This window comes from Crinia signifera, chromosome 8 (genome assembly GCF_055691185.1).
Source record: "Crinia signifera chromosome 8, ASM5569118v1, whole genome shotgun sequence".
Classification (NCBI taxonomy): Eukaryota; Metazoa; Chordata; class Amphibia; order Anura; family Myobatrachidae; genus Crinia; species Crinia signifera.
The window spans coordinates 143,600,217-143,621,167 of NC_139224.1; the positions used below are offsets into that span (position 1 = coordinate 143,600,217).

At 46.3% G+C, this 20,951-nt stretch overlaps 1 protein-coding gene across 2 annotated transcripts in view; it reads left to right on the forward strand.

Annotated features, from left to right (window-relative positions):
* Positions 1-20,951, forward strand: part of RABGAP1L (RAB GTPase activating protein 1 like) — a 419,353-nt gene that overhangs the window by 58,709 nt on the left and 339,693 nt on the right. The window lies entirely within an intron of this gene.

Genomic DNA, 20,951 nt, shown 5'->3' on the forward strand with positions numbered 1-20,951 from the left:
GACCCTTGGCATTCGTGTCCTACACGAGAGGAGGAGCTGCAGTCCGATACTAGGGACTTTGGTGACTTTTTAAACCACATTTATATTTGGTTATTCAGCTGGTTTTGCTATATAATCAGCGCATTAAGGACAACGCCTCTTCTACCATATATATATATATATACACACACACACACACCACATGAAAAGCCTGTGTTTGTCCCTCTGCCCCTTACTCTGGAGGAGACCTCACAGTCCTAGTGCTGCCTCTGATTAAAAACCCTCCTATGACTAAGCTGCTGCTGCTGTTCTCCATGGACCTGAGAAGCATGTAATGAGCTCCACCAATCAGAGCTCAGCACAAACTTCTCAGCCTCTGTCCTCTGGTGCAAAGTGTCATGGGACTTAGTCAACTCCCAGAAATGCACTGCACACTTGTGCAATCAGTGTGCCTTGGCTCCCGATGCTCAGCACCATAAATCATTGTCACATTGGCAGATAGGTGAAGCTGCAGCACTACCCCACCCATGCACAAAACATTTAGCTAAAAAAAAAAAAACATAACTTAAACATTTTATTTAAAAAAAATACATGACAACCACAGGGGGCCCCTAGCTAGAGGGGGGCCCAGGGGCACTGACCCCTTGCGCCTCCATTATAATCCGGCCCTGTGTTGCACATCATGCTGGGAACTGGAGTTACCCAACACCTGGAGCCACATAACTACCACACCACTAATGTCGGATATCTCATTGGATGTACTGTTATGTCAATTATTCAAGGGGTGAGGCATGGCCACACTCAAAAAACCCACCAAGGGGAGCCTTGTTCCTGGAGAAGGACAGGACACACCTCATGGTCGCCCTGCAGTGATATGTTGCAACTAATGTTGATGTTGGATACACATATGTGGTTGTTGTGATTGTTTATGTGTAGAAATGTGTAGGTCAACATTAGACACATTATTTACTTACGGCTACTTGAGCCATCCTGGTCGCCGCTGGTTGGCTGTGCAGTGGTTGGGGGGGTCAGGAGCAAGGGGGATGGTCCTGGAGTTTGGACCGAGGTAGTGGGTGTGAGTGGGGAGTGGAGAGGTTTGGGGGTGGGTGGTGGAGAGGTGTAGGGGGGTTGGAAATGGGGTGGGGAGGGGGGGGGGTGGGGGTTGGGGAGGGGGGGGGGTTGTGGAGGGGGAAGGGGATGGGGAAATTGTGTGGGTCCAAGCTGCACCCAGTGTCTCCAGTGTTGGGGAGGGGGAGGGGGTGGGGGTTGGGGAGGGGGTGGGGGTTGGGGAGGTGGTGGGGGTGGGGGTTGTGGAGGGGGAAGGGGATGGGGAAATTGTGTGGGTCCCAGCTGCACCCAGTGTCTCCTCTTCTTCCTCCTCCTCTTCTTCCTCCTCCTCTTCTTCCTCCTCCTCCTCTTCCTCCTCCTCTTTCTTCTCCTCCTCCTCCTCCTCTTCCTCCTCCTCCTCTTCCTCCTCCTCCTCTTCCTCTTCCTCCTCCTCCTCTTCCTCCTCCTCCTCTTCCGGCTGCTCCTGGGCTGCCTGGTCCCGGCGTGCCTGCTCCCGGGCTTCTCTGGCGGCTCTTGCCCGTGCTGAAATGTTTATGTTGATGGCATAGAAATCGAAGATTGGGTTTCATAAAAAAGGGGGAAAGAAAAATTCACATTAGTCATGCTCATAACCTTCAAAATTATCATTGCTGTGATATTTCAGACATTTATCATGCAAACTATTTGATATCCTACACCCAAAAACTGATCAACTACTTAAACCCCCCCCCTATACACCCCCTATACACCCATATACACCCATATACCCCCCATATACACCCATATACACCCATATACACCCCCATATACACCCATATACACCCCCATATACACCCATATACCCCCCATATACACCCCCATATACACCCCCATATACACCCATATACACCCATATACACCCCCATATACACCCCCCATATACACCCATATACACCCCCATATACACCCCCATACTCAGCAACATATTTATAAAAAGTACACAAAACATTGCTAAAAAACGCTGACATACTAGTAATCAAAACTTACATCGGGCAATATGGCGGCGAAAGGTGCTCAGCAAAACTGGCTGCCGCCGGCGCAGGTCTGACCAGCGCCGCTCAACCTGCCCCAGGCTTCTGCGGACGCCGGTCGTCGACTTATAACTACGCTGCTTAAAGGGGGCTCAATACACCGATTTCCATGAAGAGAGAAGTACTGTATATACAGTAGGCGGAAAATAATACACGCAACCCTCTACTTATAACTACGCTGCTTAAAGGGGGCACGATACACCGATATCCGTGGAGAGGAGTACTGTATTTACAGTGTGCGGAAAATAATACACGCAACCCTCTACTTATAACTACGCTGCTTAAAGGGGGCACGATACACCGATATCCGTGGAGAGGAGTACTGTATATCCATTTGCGTGCCATGGGCATGAAAGTTCGTATTTTGACCTCTACAAATGCAGGATAAATTTGTGGTGGTGTGTATCTTGCTTAGTATTCACCCTGGTTGTTGCAGTACGTATTCTGGTGTCCCCATTTCTTTCACCATTGCATTTGCAGGGTTACACATGTTTGGAGATATGCAACCTCTTGTTCTGGCTGTTTTATTATTTGTGTGTCTATTTTATTTGTTTATTTGATTTCTCACATTAAAGTGTGAAATAAGCTGTGATGCTGAACAGCAAATAAATTTATTTTACAAATTAAATCAAAATTGTGCTATGTGTCATTTCTTGTGTGAAACAAATACTAGATTTATGTGTACTTACTGACCAGGGTATTTTTGAACATTTGTTGAAGTGTGGTAGAAGTTTCCCATGTGTAACCCTCTCCATGGCCATTCCCATGTTCCTATCCAACTTTTCCCTGCTAATTAGTTTGTGTCAGCACATGTGCAGAGCAACTTAATAGGTGAGAAAGCAGTTTGTGTGCAGGTGAGGTAACTCCTACAGTAGTAGGTAAAAGCAGGTCCAGAACAATGCTTTCCTCATGGAGTGGGTGAGGCAGACAAACAAGGGTGAAAAGGTACATTTGTGTAGGAATGCATATGTGTCCTCCCTAAAAAAAGATGTGTGAATGGGCCAAACATGATAAAATAGCTTGTGAACAAACATGCATAACTTTTAAATATATATGATTTTACAGTGTCATAAGCAGATGTAGGAATCCTTTGTTAGAGAGATGAGAGTGCAATAATGTGATTGGTGGCATCTTACATCCAGAGTGTAGTCAAATCCAAATCATAGCAGATGAGATAGTGGTACAGGTCATTATTTTGGGTACTATACAAAGATTGTGTGCAAAATAGTGGACATGGGCTTAAAACATTGCTAAAACATCCTTTGTAGGTGTTAGATGTGGTTTATGTTATTGTATCCTAAATACAAAACCTATGTTAGTATTAGAGTGAACACGTTGACACATGTCGACTTGTGTAGATTGAGTGTGCTACTGTGTAAAGTCTATGAAAGCACGTAGTGAATGTGTCTAACTGTTTAGCAAATAGCTACCTTAGCGTATATAAGCAGGTCTTAAAAAGATTCTTACCTTAAATTAAACAAACCTTTAAATGTGGAGAAGTATAGAAAATAAGCTTCCAATGTGTTTGCGTGCTGTGTGTGGCTTGCAGGCAGTGAAATAATGGTTTGGACTTAATAGACTGCAGCATTGCTTATTACATTCAGGTGTATGTGTTTGAGTAGTAATCAGCGTTAATTAGCAAACTCAGGCGCACGCCGGCATGCGGTATCTGTAGGGGTGGTCTGAGCTGGCGGTTGGCGGGCGCTTGTCTGGTGTCCGAAATGAACGGTGCTTTAGTAGATCGTGCGGTAGTAGCACCGCTCATTTTTGGTGCACACCCCCGTGTACGCCCATATTTACGCCCATTTTCCCTCATTATTTCGGCCGCTCCCCTCAACACGCCCCTATGCCGCCCCCACTACCGTACACTCGCGTACAGGTTTTTTCGCACGTTGAGGCCCCGTCCGAAAGCGTTGTTCAGTGGTCGCGCCTGCGCATTAGCGAATCTGCACATGCGCAGATCAAGAAAAATCCCGGAACGTACGCGTACGGCCCGGCCGCACCAACCAGAATAAGGCCCAATATGTGCTGCTGAGTGATCAGAGAGCATCCTGAGGGGGGAAAAAAACTTTTTTTTTTTTATCTTCAGATTAAAGTGGGGGTATGCCATACCCCCGTATACCGCCCCACTTCGACCACTGATATTATGCATATATACTAGTCTTATAAAGTAATGAAGCAGTGTGTTTCATCACATAAAGGTGTTGTGCCATCCAACACTTGGATAGTGTGTATAGGTGGTGCCAATCATCCAATCTCTGCTTTTTTATATATATGCAGATTTTTGTTTTATTTTAACACACAGTCATGGTTTTTATAGTAACAGCCCAAAAAAGAGATTAAATAAATGGCTGGAATAGAAGAGCTAAGGGATATACGTTTTCCTAGCCGCTTTGTATCAGCCGGCTATTATCCCCGCTCCAGTAGTATCTCTTAGTGTTGGCCGGTAATAGCTCTAACAGTGTGTTTTATCACATAGAGATGTTATGTCATCCAATAATTGGATAGTGTGTAGGTATGGTGCAAATCATCCAATCTCTACTTTTTTTATATATAGATATCCAGCTTTTTATTTTTTATTTTTTGTTTTTACACAGTCATAGAATTTAATAGTAACAGCCCAACAAAGGGATTTCATCGATGACTGAGCTCTAAGAGCTAAGGGATCTATGTTTTCTTAGCTGCTTTGTATTAGCCGGCTATTATCCCCGCTCTGATAGTGTCCGGTAATAACTCCAACTGCTATCTGTCCGTTAATACGGAGCTACTAGCAGTTCTTGCTATCCGTTCTGATAGCTTTACTTAGCGGCTTTGCAGTGTGCCTTTCTTGCGCTCGGGGAGTACAGCGTGTCTGCACCCCGGGCACCGGCCGGCTATGGATCGGATGAGTGCGAGTGACACTTGCACTGTGCTTCTAATATCTACCTACATGCATAATCACTGTCTACAAACTACAAACACATGGTAATAACATTCGTTTTTTACATAAATCTACACCTTAGGAGAACATGGACAGAGGAGCTATGGTCATTAATAGCCAACGACCGTTTCACCTAAGCTTCCTCAGGGCATTAACCCGTTTGCCTCCTGAGAAGGAAGGATTTAAATCCCCCTTTCTATCTCCTGATTGGTTATTGCACCATAATGTTATTTTCTATGTTTTTTTGGTTCCAATTATTTTTAGTTCTTTATAGTAATAGTTATAGGGTCTGATAATTAGAGCGGTACGCGTCCTACGACCTTTTCATACCCCCACTATCCACGTCGGCGTGGAGTTGAGAATAGAATAGTGTGGCGAGGGGACGCGGATACCTTCACAGGTAAACGCGTCCCTTCGCGGGCTTCACAGGTATCCGCGTCCCCTCGCGGGGCTCGCTGCGCTCACCACGCTTCAGGCTCGGTGGCTCGCTACGCTCGCCACACTATTCTATTCTCAACTCCACGCCGACGTGGATAGTGGGGGTATGAAAAGGTCGTAGGACGCGTACCGCCGCCCCTCGCGGGCTCGCTGCGCTCGCCACGCTTCGGGTTCACGTTGATCGCGGGGTGGCGTTAACAATTGTGGGGGCCATTTCACACTTCAGGGTGCCTATTTGGCCTCTGTGGGCCATTTAACATTGTTTCCTATGGAAAAATCGGGTCAATTGAGGCATTGAACAGAAAAATCGGGTCAATTAAGACATTTAACATTGTTCCCTATGGGAAATCGAGGGCATCGCGTCGGTCGTGTCGCACCCGATTTTTTAGTGCATTCAATGCCCGCGATGGCCGCCGTGCTAGGTAAAGAGTACACGGAAATTAACCCCCCCCCCCCTGTACATTAACCCCCTTTGGCAACAAGCAATAACCCCTGGCAATGCATATTAACCCCTTGGCAGCAAGCAAGAACCCCTGGCAATGCATATTAACCCCTTGGCAGCAAGCAAGAACCCCTGGCAACGGACATTAGCACCCCTTGGCAATGAGCAATAACCCATTCCAATGCATATAAGCCCCTTGGCAATGAGCATAAACCCTTGGCAATGGACATTAACACCCCTTGGCAATGGACATTAACCCCTTGGCCACGAGCAGTAACACCTTGGCAACGGACATTAACCCCCCTGGCAATTAATATTGACCCCTTGACAACGAGTATTGATCCCTGGCAATAAGCAGGTCATTTACAATTTATTAAAAGCCTTGCAATACCTCCCAACATGACTCATTCCTGGAGGGACATAATGGCTCTGCTACTGGACTTCCTTGCCAGTGACAGTTGCAGAGGTAGGACTGCACCATTGTCCAAAGTTCAGATAGGGGAGCCACACAGTCCCGGACTCTGGTGTTTGGGGTGGCAGTTGGTTGGGCTCCCCTATCTGAATTTTGGACTGTGCTGCAGCCCTGCAACTCTGCAATTGCCACTGGCATGGAAGTCCATGAACAGAGCATCTTGTCCCTCCTGGAATGAGTCATGTTGGGAGGTATGCCTAAAGGTGGCCATACATCAGAAAGATATTGTACCCAATCATACAATCTCAATTGATTGTAAAATGGATTGTATGCAGATTGTGTGCACATTGTGTGTCCAAAAACCACCAAGGACTGCCGAAGAATTCAAGGGAAATTGGACACAATCATGAGCGCAATCGATCTTAAGATCAATCTTTCTGATGTATGGCCAGCATTACTGTGGGCGCAATGTGGTGTGGCATAGTGTGTCGGGCATTGCAGTGTGGCATAATGCATTCCTCCCAACTGTATCGATTTTTGCGTGTGATTCCAATTTTTGGGGGACGGTCCTGCAGGGATTAGACACTGTGAATGCATCTAATAAGGCTGGGGGCATGGTCAGCAGTTCACACAGCACTGGCCATGCCCTCACAGCGTCAAAACGGCAAGCGCATATATTCCCTTATCGGTACTTGTTTCCTAGCACGGCCACCCCGATTTACATCGGGGTGGTCGTGTCGGAAAAATCGGGTCGATCGCATCGCATGCGATTTGGTCGCATGCGATGCGATCGACGCGACCGACCGATTTTGGACCCGATTTTTTTTTTTTAATGAAATGTAAATCGGGTCCCTGGGACCCGATTTTACATTGGATTCAATGTAAAATATTCCCAACCCCCCCAAATGTCACGGCGTACACCCCACCCCACGATAGACGCCAACCCGAAGAGTGGCGAGCGCAGCGAGCCCGCGAGGGGCGGCGGTGCGCGTCCTCCGACCTTTTCATTCCCCTACTATCCACGTCGGCGTGGAGTTGAGAATAGAATAGTGTGGCGAGTGCAGCGAGCCACCGAGCCCGAAGCGTGGCGAGGGGACGCGGATACCTTCACAGGTAAACGCGTCCCTTCGCGGACTTCACAGGTGTCCGCGTCGCCACGGACACCTGTGAAGCCCGGGAGGGGACGCGTATAACTGTGAAGGTATCCGCGTCCCCTCGCGGGGCTCGCTGCGCTCGCCACGCTTCGGGCTCGGTGGCTCGCTGCGCTCGCCACACTATTCTGTTCTCAACTCCACGCCGACGTGGATAGTAGGGGAATGAAAAGGTCGGAGGACGCGCACCGCCGCCCCTCGCGGGCTCGCTGCGCTCGCCACGCTTCGGGTTGGCGTCTATCGTGGGGTGACGACGGGGACATCTAAAATGTGAAATGGGTCATATTGGCCCATTTCACATTTTTCACATTTTTTCAGGATTTCAATGTTAAAAAATCTTTTAACATTGAAGCCTATGTAAAAATCGGGGGCATCGCGTCGGGACCTATGTTAATGGTCCCGACCGACGCGATGCCCCCGATATTTTACCTTTCCCGACACGATTTCAATGTTAAAATATTTTTTAACATTGAAGCCTATGGGGAAATCAGGGGCATCGCGTCGGTCGCGTCGGGACCATTGTTAACGGTCCCGACCGACGCAATGCCCCCGATATTTTGTCCTAGCCGGCCAAATGGACCTGATTTCAAAGGAAATCGGGTCCATCTTATGGATCGTGTACCTTAACTAAAGGTACACGATCCATAAGATTTGTGGCCGTGCTAGGAAACAAGTACCCCCTTATCTACTTATTGCAATGTGTGGCATTATGTGCCGGGCATTACAGTGTGCAGCATATTGCGCAGGGGCAGTACGGTGTGCGGCATAGTATCAGGGGTGGTACTTGTGTAGTTTCACGGCGCCAGTATGGCGCCGTGCTTCTGAGTCTCCTTGCGGGGTTCGCTTCGCTCGCCCACGCTGCGGGCTCGGTGGCTCGCTATGCTCGCCACGCTATTTAAAATCAACTCCATGCCAACATGGATAGTGGGGGTATGAACTATCCATGTTGGCATGGAGTTAAGTTACTTTTTTTAACATAGTTTGTGGCGAGCGTAGAACCCGGAAGTAGCACGGCGCCATGCAACTACACAAGTACCTCAGGGGCATTGGTCAAATTTTGGTGGCTCTCCGGGTGGTTTTTTAGTCTTGTGTCACGAGTAGCTCTCGCTCAATTAAGGTTGGAGACCACTGGTATAGACAGCACGCTTATTTAATTGGATTGGTACATTGAGTTGCACAGCATCATTTATAGCGAGACAAAGTTGTATGTTGTAAATGGATATTTCTTTGACCATGTTCAAGCTTGCAAACAGTAATATTCTCTGCTCAAATTATGTAAAATAATAATAAAAATGCTAATACTAATTGTAATTACTAATAAATATGTTAAACATACTATGAATTGCATGCTATGGTTTAATTTGATATGTCACATAAACAGTAAATGTAAAAATAGAAATGTGGTCAGTTAACAAAACTGTCACAGTTCGGACCTATTTTCAGGATTCAATTACACAGATGTGGCTTTTGCAGCCCATAGTACATGCATGGAGTCCAATGCATGTTCTTCCAATGAGTCTCCTGCAGATAAAGGCCCCCATCCACTAGTGCGATTTGGGGCCTTTTTATCTGATTCTGAGGCATCGGGCTGAGGAATCAGATGAAAAGGGCCTAAATCTCATGCATTTATACTTCGATTCTGATCTGATGTGCTGATCGCCTCGGAGCAAGATATCGTCACTGCTGCACCAAGGATCCATCGGTTCCCGTAGCCAGGAATAGGATCGCATATGATACATTGTATGCAAAGGATACATACGATGTATTGTATGCAATCCTGCCGTGCGGGAGTTGCAGGGTGAGTTGGCGGGGGTATCACATGTGAGGTACGGCATGTGATAAGCCAAGTGGATCTCCAAAAATAGAATTTAAGACAAGCAGGGTAAGAATCAATGTACTGCATACCTCCCAACTGTCCCAATTTCCACAGGAACGTCCCACAAGGGGTGGGGGGGGGGGGGATTTGGGAGTCCCCCTGTCACCCATTTATAGATGCTGAGCGCATGCCCCCACAGCGGCGATACCTCCTTAAAGTTGGGAGGTATGGTACTGTGATATATCTGCTGGGTGTGAGACTGTCAGATAAAGTAACTGTTAATCTGACACACATTCCATTCTGACCATGGATGAAATGTAATAGGGTGAGAGAATTGGTAAGAAATCTTCAGGTTTTTTAAAGCTTTTGCAGTGTAAATGATTGACACTTTAAAAAAAAAATGGAGAGTCCAAAGGCATCGAGCAAAGCATTGTTGGCATTTGGGGGCAGTAACGTAGCATTTTCTGGGAGTGCCCAGAAAACGCAGGCATTCCCCAACCATTGGGAGGGAGGGCCTCCTTCTCCCCACAGCCTTTACAGCACCGAGTGAGTCTATACTTGGCACTGCGAGCAGGGGAAAAATCATTTGATGGTGAATGCGTTCACATCCATGCACAGGTGCAGACTGCATTCGGCAGGGCAGTGTTTACATGCATGCAGGTCTGAATCAGGCCCTTAGTCCACAAGTGGTGCAAGGTAAAATTGTCCTTGGGTCCTTCTCTCTATACTTACGTTGGATATTAAAAAGGACACGCACAATTTAACAAAGTACTACCATGGCTGGCATTAGCTGCAGCACTAGTACTGGGTTGCTGCACCTGCTCTTCTATTCTATTTACTTATCCATATCGATTCACATCACACCTAGTAATGGCACACTAAGTACGTTATTTTTTAGCCCGAACAGCGGATAGCGACAGCACAAGACCCCCCAATCCACTCCCAATCCGCTCCCAATCCGCTCCTGGTTCTACACAGTGCTTGATCACACCACAGTTTATTTTTTTAAACAGTGCATACCTTTAACACGTTATTTTGTACACAGTCCTTAAACTGTTTTATATGTATATATTCACACAGTGCTTGCCATTATCACACAAGTTCTTTTTATTTTTGTTTATATAGTGCTTGAACACAACACAGTTTTTTTATACGATGCTTGAGCACACAATTATTGAATTTTTATTTTACATGGTGTTTGAACTCACACTCACAGTCCCATTGATTCACACACTCACCCTCTGGTCACTGCCGCTGGTGTGTGGTGTGATGTGTCCTGTCTTCTGGATTATTATTTTTTGCAGTGCGATATATTGTGTATGTTTGTTTTATTCTTTTTTTGTGCTTCGGAGCTAAAATTCCCACATTCTGTCACTCCGGTGTCTTGTGGGAAATGGCGCCCAAATCATAAAGGAGGGACTTTATGTAATCTGAAGTATGTGACATCTGATGCCGAGAAATGTACATTTTACTTCATTTTTAGATCTGAGACTGTTGGAAAAACCTGAACTGGGACCTGGATCTTTCATATTATGGGAATTAGGGTGGTATTGATTACCATGGAAACCGGACCACGCATCTCTAGTTTCTATGCATGTCTTATTTTTCTTTTATTGTACAGGTGGTGATGGGGTGTGGTTGACATTTGATAACTTGCCACAAACAGCAGAAGAGTTACAATTATGCCTCGCTCTACGGGCAACTGAACTCATCTGATGATGGATATATTCGTGGTAACTCTTATGCTACACACGGGTCCCCCTATTGTTATGTTATGCTGCATGTCTATAAGAATAGCAATGATAAGACTTCACAAAGATATTTTCTGTGACTCTTATGCCCCATACACACAACCAGGCCGGCGACAGGGGGGGTCAAGGGGGACATGTGTGATGGGCCCCGGTGATCTCAAGGGCCCCAGAGCCCGGCCGGGGCCCGTCTGTGTGTCACCCCTGTTTGGCTCAGCTTAATACTCTATACTTGTGCCGCTGTGCGCGCTGCTGCGGCAGGTCTCTCCGTCGGCTGCCCCTGCCTGCGCAGCGGTGATTGACACTTACTGTACAGTGTCCGCCGCATCAGCCTAGCGTCTAGATAGCAGCATGCAGCACCCTCCGTCCGTCCCCAAGTCTCATCCTGTCAGCTGCATGGCCGGGCTGCCGCAGCGTGCCGGGCGGTGATTGACAGATGAGGTCCGCCGTCCAGGTCACAGACAGCCGCTCAGTGCTCAGAGGCTGAGCCTGAGTCGGCTGTCTCCTGAATGCACTGTGCACAGTAAGGATGTTACTGCGCATGTGCAACCTGTGTTCCGCATATTGAGGTTGGTTTTGGAGTCTGCTGCTGGCCTGCCGCCTGCTGCCTGCTGTTCCTAGTGCCTGCTGTGGTCCTGCGCTGCGGAGATTCGTTCCACTGACTTAACTACACAGTTGGAACTTGGGGAAGAAGAAGTTTGTGCCTTCTGCAGGTTTGTGTAGGTTTGGGATTACATGGGGGGGGGGGGGGTCGGGGGGCCCCCAGATATGTCAGTGTACAGGGCCCCAAGATTTCTGTTGCCGGCCCTGCACACAAGCTTTATTACTAAAGCATTTTACGTGCGCCTATTGAACACGATGTGACATGACTGCACAAGAAATTCATGCCCCAATCATGTCAACTGATTGGACCAGTACATACACACTTTCTAACAGCACCATAACAGGTATAGGGGTGTTCACCGCTCTGTAATTTATTTTTAAACAGCTCAATAAAGAGTTATACTGAAAAATGAGAGAAATGAGCGCTAACGTATAATGGGGAAAGTGGAAAGAAAGAAAGAGCAAAAGAAGCACCTGTATAAAGAAAAAGTGTTAAAGTATTGTTTACGCTCCTTTTGAAGTAATTGGGTAGTCCGTGGTATGTGCTGCACTTTCCCTACCTCTACCAGGGGAGACACTGCTGGCATTGTGGGGTGCTGGTGGCAGCTGATGGTGTAAGCCGCTCGCATGCCTCCCAACATGACCCTCTCCAGGAGGGACACATTGCTCTGTTTCTGGACTTTCCTCTGAATGAATAACTGCCATCACCTTTCTTATCAATTACCTAGCTCACCACAGGTGATGGCAGTCATACATTCAAAGGAAAGTCCAGAAACAGAGCAACGTGTCCCTCCTGGAGAGGGTCATGTTGGGAGGTATGCGTTTGTTTCCCCACTCCGTCTGTCTGGAGTGCTCCGGCGAGTATGGGTGCCCGGTGGTGACGTCACTGAGCGGCCGCGGCTTGGTCTGAGTGTCAGGCGCTCACTAACCCTGCCCGATAGTGATGGGAAATCTAGTTCGTTTTGGTGACTAGTTCATTATGATCTAGTTCACCCAAAAGATTAGATCAGAAGATTAGTTCATCTAGTTCATTTAGTTCATTATTCCATCACTGACTCAGAGACTGGGAGGAGTGCATGGATCTAGATGAACTAGACTAGATTATGACACACAGAGCAGGCATTGTAATACCAGCTCATTGTAGGAGTTATAGCCTTGTTAGAGTGATCATATACTGTATGTTTAATAAATCAGATTATTTTTCTAGTTTAGAAAAGCAATGTTATACAGCACCTTCTAGTGACATGTTTATTGTTTAGCTCTGCAATATTAATCCCATTGTGGTTATTATTTTACATTCCATAATATTCCATAATATGCAAGTTAAATATCAAAATTCAGAGTAATTTAATAAGTCAATTTTTTTCTGCTTTTAAAATACAGTAATTAGAAAAAAACATATCCCCTTGCCCCAATTTAGCTGACCTTAGAGAGAGATAAAGTAGAGACTTTGCAAAGTAACCAGTTGCTGATTGGTTGCTAGGGGCAACTGCTCCACTGTATGCATCATGAAGGTTCATACATATCCATCTCTGACTGTAATGTGGAGTAAACAGAGCTACTACAGTATACTGTATAACATGCAGCAGCCAGCACTGTGTCTGTGGCTGCATACACACAATACCTATGCCTGAGCACAGCAGTGCCACACATGGTAGCTCACAGGTACTGTACAGACTTATTATGGCTGTATAGTCAGAGATTAGTTCAGGGATCTGTATGATCAGTGAACTAATTGAACTACTGAACTATTTGCAGGACTCATGAGTCATCAGGACAATAGTTCATTTGGATCCGCAGAGTCCAGACCATGTCTGAGCTCAGCACTGCCATCTTTGGCAGCTACCATGTACTGCCTCCTGTGTATTGCATGAGAGCTGATAACATGGCTGCTGCAGAGATGCACCTACACAGGTCCCAGCAGAAGATTTAACACAGCAGTATGCTCAGGACCCAGTACCAGTACCAGTACCACCAGCAGCAGCAGCAAGTGTTTGGACATCTGAACTAATCATATAATGATAGTATCACAGAAAGGTGAGCAGCATGAGCACACATTCTCACTCACAGACACACCACACATAGGCCCTTATTCTAAATCGGACGGTACGGCCCGCGTGCGGCCGTACCGCCGATGTTTTTGTTCTGCACATGCGCAGAGGTCATTCTGCGCATGTGCAGCCCCCTTCGCCGCAGACGGATTTCGTCCGCCGCAAAGGGGGCGTATAGGGGCGTGAGGGGCTTCAGCCCCTCATTACCCTATGTGTACGCCCCGCGTTTCATGGGCGTTCCCATGCAAACGCGGGGCGTGTGCATGGTAATGAGGGCATGACGCCCTCATTACCATGACATGGGGGCGGAAAGCTGACGTCGCCGGATGTCAGCTTTCAGCCCCCTTTCAAGCTCCCACACGGACGATTGTCCGTGTGGTCTGAGCTTGCGGGAGCTGCCGCGGCGTGCGGGCCTGCCTTCGATGGTCGTCGACCATCGAAGGCAGGGGGCAGCTCCCACCATGGTGGAGGCGTAGCCTCCACCATTTTTGTGCGGATCGCCAGCCGTCCGTGTACGGACGGCCGTGGCGATCCGTCGGGTGGGCGGCCCTTGGTTTGTGCGGTCGGAGCCCCGTGTGCGGCTCTGACCGCACCAACCAGAATAAGGGCCATAGACTTTGGCTAGGCAATGCGGTACTCTTTACTTAGAAGGGCGCCCATCTCGGCCATCTCGGGCATTGAATGCACTAAAAAATCAGGTGCGATGCGACAGACGAGATGCCCGAGATTTCCCATAGGGAACAATGTTAAATGTCTCAATTGACCCGATTTTCCTGTTCAATGCCTCAATTGACCCAATTTTTCCATAGGAAACAATGTTAAATGGGCCACAGAGGCCAAATAGGCACCCTGAAGTGAATAATGGCCACCCGAATTGTTAACGCCACCCCACGATCAACGTCAACCCGAAGCGTGGCGAGCGCAGCGAGCCCGCGAGGGGCGGCAGTACGCGTCCTACGACCTTTTCATACCCCCACTATCCACGTCGGCGTGGAGTTGAGAATAGAAAGTGTGGCGAGCGCAGCGAGCCACCGAGCCCGAAGCGTGGCGAGCGGACGCGGATACCTTCACAGGTATCCGCGTCCCCTCGCGGGCTTCACAGCTGTCCGCGTACCCTCGCGGGGCTCGCTGCGCTCGCCACGCTTCGGGCTCGGTGGCTCGCTGCGCTCGCCACACTTTCTATTCTCAACTCCACGCCGACGTGGATAGTGGGGGTATGAAAAGGTCGTAGGACGCGTACCGCCGCCCCTCGCGGGCTCGCTGCGCTCGCCACGCATCGGGTTGACGTTGATCGTGGGGTGGCGTTAACAATTCGGGTGGCCATTATACACTTCAGGGTGCCTATTTGGCCTCTGTGGCCCATTTAACATTGTTTCCTATGGAAAAATCGGGTCAATTGAGGCATTGAACAGGAAAATCGGGTCAATTGAGACATTTAACATTGTTCCCTATGGGAAATCTCGGGCATCTCGTCGGTTGATCGCACCCGATTTTTTAGTGCATTCAATGCCCGAGATGCCCGAGATTTTTTACTAACGATGCCCACGATCAAAATCGTGGGCGCCCTTCTAAGTAAAGAGTACCGGCAATGCATATTTTTATTTGATTAGATCTGTATTTGCTGGGCATTGTTGTACTTTTAACTTTAGATACAGGAAGTAAAGATCCAGTAAATTATCCTTATGGAGCTGCTGGGCTCTGTCTGTCTGTCTGTGTTACACCTCCCACTTGCTTTACTTCCTGGTGAACTAAATGAACTAATCTTTCCCAGAGCAGTGATCTGAACGATTTAGTTCACTTTGAAGATTAGTTCATTTTGATCTAATCATTCACGAACTACCCATCACTACTGCCCGACACCTGGACCAAGCGGCGGCTGCCGAGTGACGTCTCCACCGGGCACACATACGCACCGAAGCACTTTAGACTGCCCGCCCCCAACTCAGGGACCCTGCTGCCCTCTCCGCAGACCCTGCTGCCCATCCCCCATCACACAGACCCCGTTGTCCACCACACAGACCCCGCTACCTCCCCCAGCTACACGGATCCCACCGCTGCACATAAGTACACACATAGAATCGGACCCAACACATTGCAGGGGTTCAAATTATGTGAAATTATAAAGTCCTCATTCATGTTATACCACATTACAATGAGCAGGTCTGGTACCATAACAACAAAAATATTGTAGCCCCCAAGGCAAAAAAAATTGCAAGGGCCCTTATGTATTACCCAGTGTTGAATCATATACTGTAACACAAAGGGAAGGTGGGTCACTCTAGTCTCTGGGTCCTTTAAAAGTAGGCCTACAGAAAACAATGTTCAAAAATAAGATAAAACATGTGACCTGATCATAGAGTACTCAGATGCTCTAGTTTCCCCCACTTGAGCCATCAAACATTTGTAGCTAGACCAAGACAGTAGTTTTAAAATGGCAATAGAAATAAATGTGTTCTTTGAAATATCTGCAAGCAAGCTCTTTACAAGAAATCCATTTGAAATGTATTAATAGAGCATACATTTCACAAATACAGAGAAGCCATTTCATACCAGACCATAGCGAACTTTGGCCCTTATTCTAGTTGACGCGGACGGATGCGTATTTTCGGACAGGAACCAAGTGTTCTTAGCCCCGCCTACCGTACGGATTGCTCACACCGTCAATTATTTAATTTTTATTTTACATGGTGCACTATGCACGCGAGTGAATGTTTCATGTGAACACCTCCTCCATCTGTGGGAACCTCCCCCATCCTCCGATGGTTGCCGACCATCGAATGATGGACCGAGCAGTCAGGCAGCACCGAGTGCTCCAGACCACTCAGACATGTTTCCGTATGAAAGCAGGGATATAGGCGGGCAGCTGGTATACGGCTATGTCAGCTGTCCGCCCCCCACACGTGCGTCACGGATGCATTACCATACATACGCCCATCATTTTCATGGGAACGCCCATGAAACGCGGGGCGTACACATATGGTAATGAGCCCAAACAGCCCTTCGTGCCCCTCTCCACCCCCTGCTCGGACGGTTCTGACCGATCATTTTCTGCCCGGAACTCACTCCGTGATCGTACATGTGACGCGTTCGCAGATACGTCTCTGCACATGCGCAAATACCAAACGTCGGCCGTCCGACCGAACACAGAGCCGTCCGAATAAGGGCCTTTGTCCGAAATGTGGTGTGACGGGTGCTACATTTTTCCATATCTTTTGGGAATGCAGGAAAATTAGGGTTTTTGGGCACAAATTGGTTAACTATATAAATTACATGCTAAATTTAAAATTAACTGCACTTCCTATCCCCTGCTTATTTTTGTATCTGAAATACTGTGATTTGGGCCCAAACAAAAAAAATATTACCCCTGCTTTGAAGGTTCTGTTAACTCTGGCAAATAAATTGATTTTAATGTACTGGATATTCAGGAAATCCCCTTCCATGGCAGACGTCCGACGGGTATTGCTGGATATAATCCTATATGAAAGACAAGCCACCTTACAAGATATAGAACAGGGTGTAATCAGATTTTATAAAAAAAATGGGAGATAATGATAAGGAGCTTTGATAGTGATACTCTAAATTATATCCAGAAGATGTTCGAGAACACTTCATGTATCTTCATCGCCAACTGGCATTTTGACAAATATTCAAAGCAAGTACAATATAATTTGAAATGTACATATTGATAATGGCCCACATAATACGATATTCTATTATACTATGTTATGGGAGATGAATATCAAAATCCTCTGCTTATTTCTTGTCTACACTATATCGATGTTAATATGTGACCTCGAAGGAGTTCTTGTTTGTCTGTGTCTTGTCCTTCCCTTTGTATGTCTCCCTACGTGTTTTCTCTCTCTTTCAGGGCCAGATTCTCTAAGCTTCAAAAGTGATAAAATGGAGAGTGATATACAGCCAGCCAATCAGCTCCTACCTGTCATGTCACAGACTGTGTTTGAAAAATGTCAGGCAGGAGCTGATTGACTGGTTGTTTATCACTCTCTATTTTATCACTTTTGAAGCTTAGAGATTCTGGCCCATACTCCCCTTATCTTTACATTTGAGTTTTATTTGACTATTCAGATTATGCATGTATGTACAGTATAAGATTGATCACACTATTCTACCTTACTATTTAGTGGTAATAGCAATGATGAAATTCCTTCCTTACAATACGGAATGCATTACGTTACTACACATAAAAATGATATATATGGCAGCTGTATTTCATTTTTTAAATATACAGGTCGAGTATCCCGTATCCGAATATCCGTTATCCGAATTATTCCGAAATACGGACATTCCAGAAAGTGAAAAAAAAATTTTTTTTTGCTAAAAACTCACTGGGGACATTTGTAACAGCATCACTGGGGACATGATATGTAACTGGCACTATATATGTGCAAGACAATGATTGCTTGGCATTCAAATTCAGTGCTGAGATAGTACACAAATTTTGTTTCACGTTTTGAAACCTTGTTTTTTGAACAATTAAAATATATTTGTGTGTATTTTATGTGGTAATAAAATATATTTGTGTGTATATTATGTGTTTATACAGCATAAATGCAAGATACTTCAAAATACATAATTGAAATATTAAAATATTCCGAAATACGGAATAATCCGTTATCCAAAATTCTCCTGGTCCCGAGCATTTTGGATAAGGGATACTCAACCTGTACTTAGGATCATACGAATCAAAAGAACACACTCTTGCCACACATAAATGACTTGGTAGAAAGCTTTATTTAGTTAAAAAAAATATATAATTTTTGACATATAGGGGGAAATTTACTAAAGGAAATTTGTAAAAAAATAGGTGTATTTGTATTTAGAAATACACTTATTTTTGACATTTACTATGCTATCAATATGAATACGAATTGCCGTATTTTCAGGATAGTAAATGTAAAAAATAAGTGTATTTCTGGATACAAATACACCTATTTTTTACAAATTTCCTTTAGTAAATTTCCCCCAACATGTCAAAAATAAGTGTATTTCTGGATACAAATACACCTATTTTTACAAATTTCCTTTAGTAAACTTCCCCCATAAGATCAATCTAGATATATATTTAACCTTTACACAAGAATGTGCAGTGTCTTTATTCAATGCTTATTATCTGTAACAATGAACATTTTTTAGATGAGTTCTTTAGTGTTTTTGGTTAGTTCTTCATTTGAAAAAAAAAATAATTTCAATGCGAATTGAGGAAGAGAAGACACAGACAATTCTCACGTCACATATAAATGCTATTGGTTTAAAATGCCTCTATTTATAATTGAATGTCTTATTAGAGAAAAACACGTCACACGCTCTTGTTTTATTTTCAACACTGTACTTTATAAAAAATGTTATTGTAATTATATACACTCACAACTGTACTGTACAACAAACAAACTTTTCAAACAGTATTCATTAATGCTGCTTTCACATTGCCTAAACGTTTGAGACCTGGGGGGAGATTCTCTATGCAAGAAATGCGGTAAAAACCCCGTTATCGGGGTTTTTACCGCATTTTGGGATGCTGTAAGCATCCCCCGCTGGGTAAACGCTTCTACCGCATCCCACCGCTGCCCCGCAACGACCCGCCGCCGCCCCACACGGACCCCCGCCGCCCCGCATCGCCCCCTCCTCCCTCACCTGTGTCCGGGCAGCACAGAGCTGTGCTGCCCGGACCTTTGACCTCCTCCCTGCACTGATCCTCTTCCGGGTGCAGGGAGGAGGAGAGCCCGGCGCAGCAGCAGCAGCGCCGGGTGTGTGAGGGAGGGGGGAGCCGCCGGGACCTGCTGGGACCCGGCGACTCTCACCGCAAAGGACAGCTCTTAACGCAAGAGCTGTCCTTTGCTATAATTATCGCATATGTTAGAACATATGCGATAATTATAAATGCGAAGGGGGGGCGGAGATTCTTAGAGAATCTCCCCCCTGGTATTTTGAAACGGTATTTAAAATGGTATATTACCGTTTTAAACCCCTTTCACACTGCACATAAATACCGGGTCTCAAGCAGGTTTGCAGTGTGTAATCAGGACAGACAGTACCTATAAGACAGCTTAGTGCATATGTAATGAGCCGCTCATAACATAAGCACATATATAATGAGTGGCTCATTACATATGCACTGCGCTCTCATAGCTACTGCCTGAGTCCTATGTACCTGTTCAGAGCCGTTCACACTGCATAAAAAATGGCTCTGAACCGTGTAGCAAATACCGGTTATTTGTAACCGTTAAATGCAGACTGGTGCTTTCATACTGCAGCTCTAACCGTTTTAAAAAGCTAAAAAATCGTCAATATACCGGTTAAAAGCTGCAGTGTGAAAGGGGAATAATCGTATTGTTTTCTTACTGTAATACTTTATTGTATTGTACAAACAAGTGTAAACATATACTAGCAATGCAGTGCTTTAATAAAAAAGTTATTGAAATATAAAAAATAAAATGCCTTGGTGGGTGTTCCATTAATAGCTCTACACCCCCTTGTTCTGAGGATGTATTCCAACTAACAAGATACCCCTTTTCCATTAGCAAAAATAACCAGTGATTTTGCATGGGGACGGGCATTGACCCGGGGTTTTTTTGCTAGTGGAAACGCTTCCTGGTAGAAAATCCCGGGCCGAGTGTCCCCGCAATCAAACCCGGGTAATTACCTGGGCTAGACCCATTAATGCTCCCGGGTCCAGGGGCAGTGGAAATGGGTAACCCGTGCCGATGCAACCCAGGTCCCGTTCACTGCAATGTAAAAGTCGCCGCTGGGAGGTGCTCTCATCGCTCAGTGCCGCCCTGGCCCCACCTCCCAATGACGTCACTGGCATTATGCTGGTCGGGATGCTAATGGGAAAGGGTTGTACCAACCGGGTCACACCCGGCTTGTATAGTGGAAAAGGGTTATTAGTTTTCTGTTATTGCTAGGCTTTGTATCATATCTCCCAACTTTGGGCACTACAAAAAAAGTTCAAGTAAAAACATTTTTGACAGGCTGCACCCATCAGTAAATAAACGTGTCCTAAAAGGGTATAGGGGGCACAATTGATCAATCAAACTATTTATCAAAGGTGTCCTTTTATTATTAAAGAGAAAATAGTGAGAAGCCTGTGCTAACATCATGAGCAGCAGTGTAGAGACAAGTGACTGGGCAGTGAGCAAGCATAGAAGGCGGACGGACACAGAAGAGTCGAGATGGGCCGGCCACGCGCGCCCCCGTCACCCTCCACCCCACCGCGCGCGCCCGCGGCGCTTCCTCCGCTGACGTCTGAGAGTGTG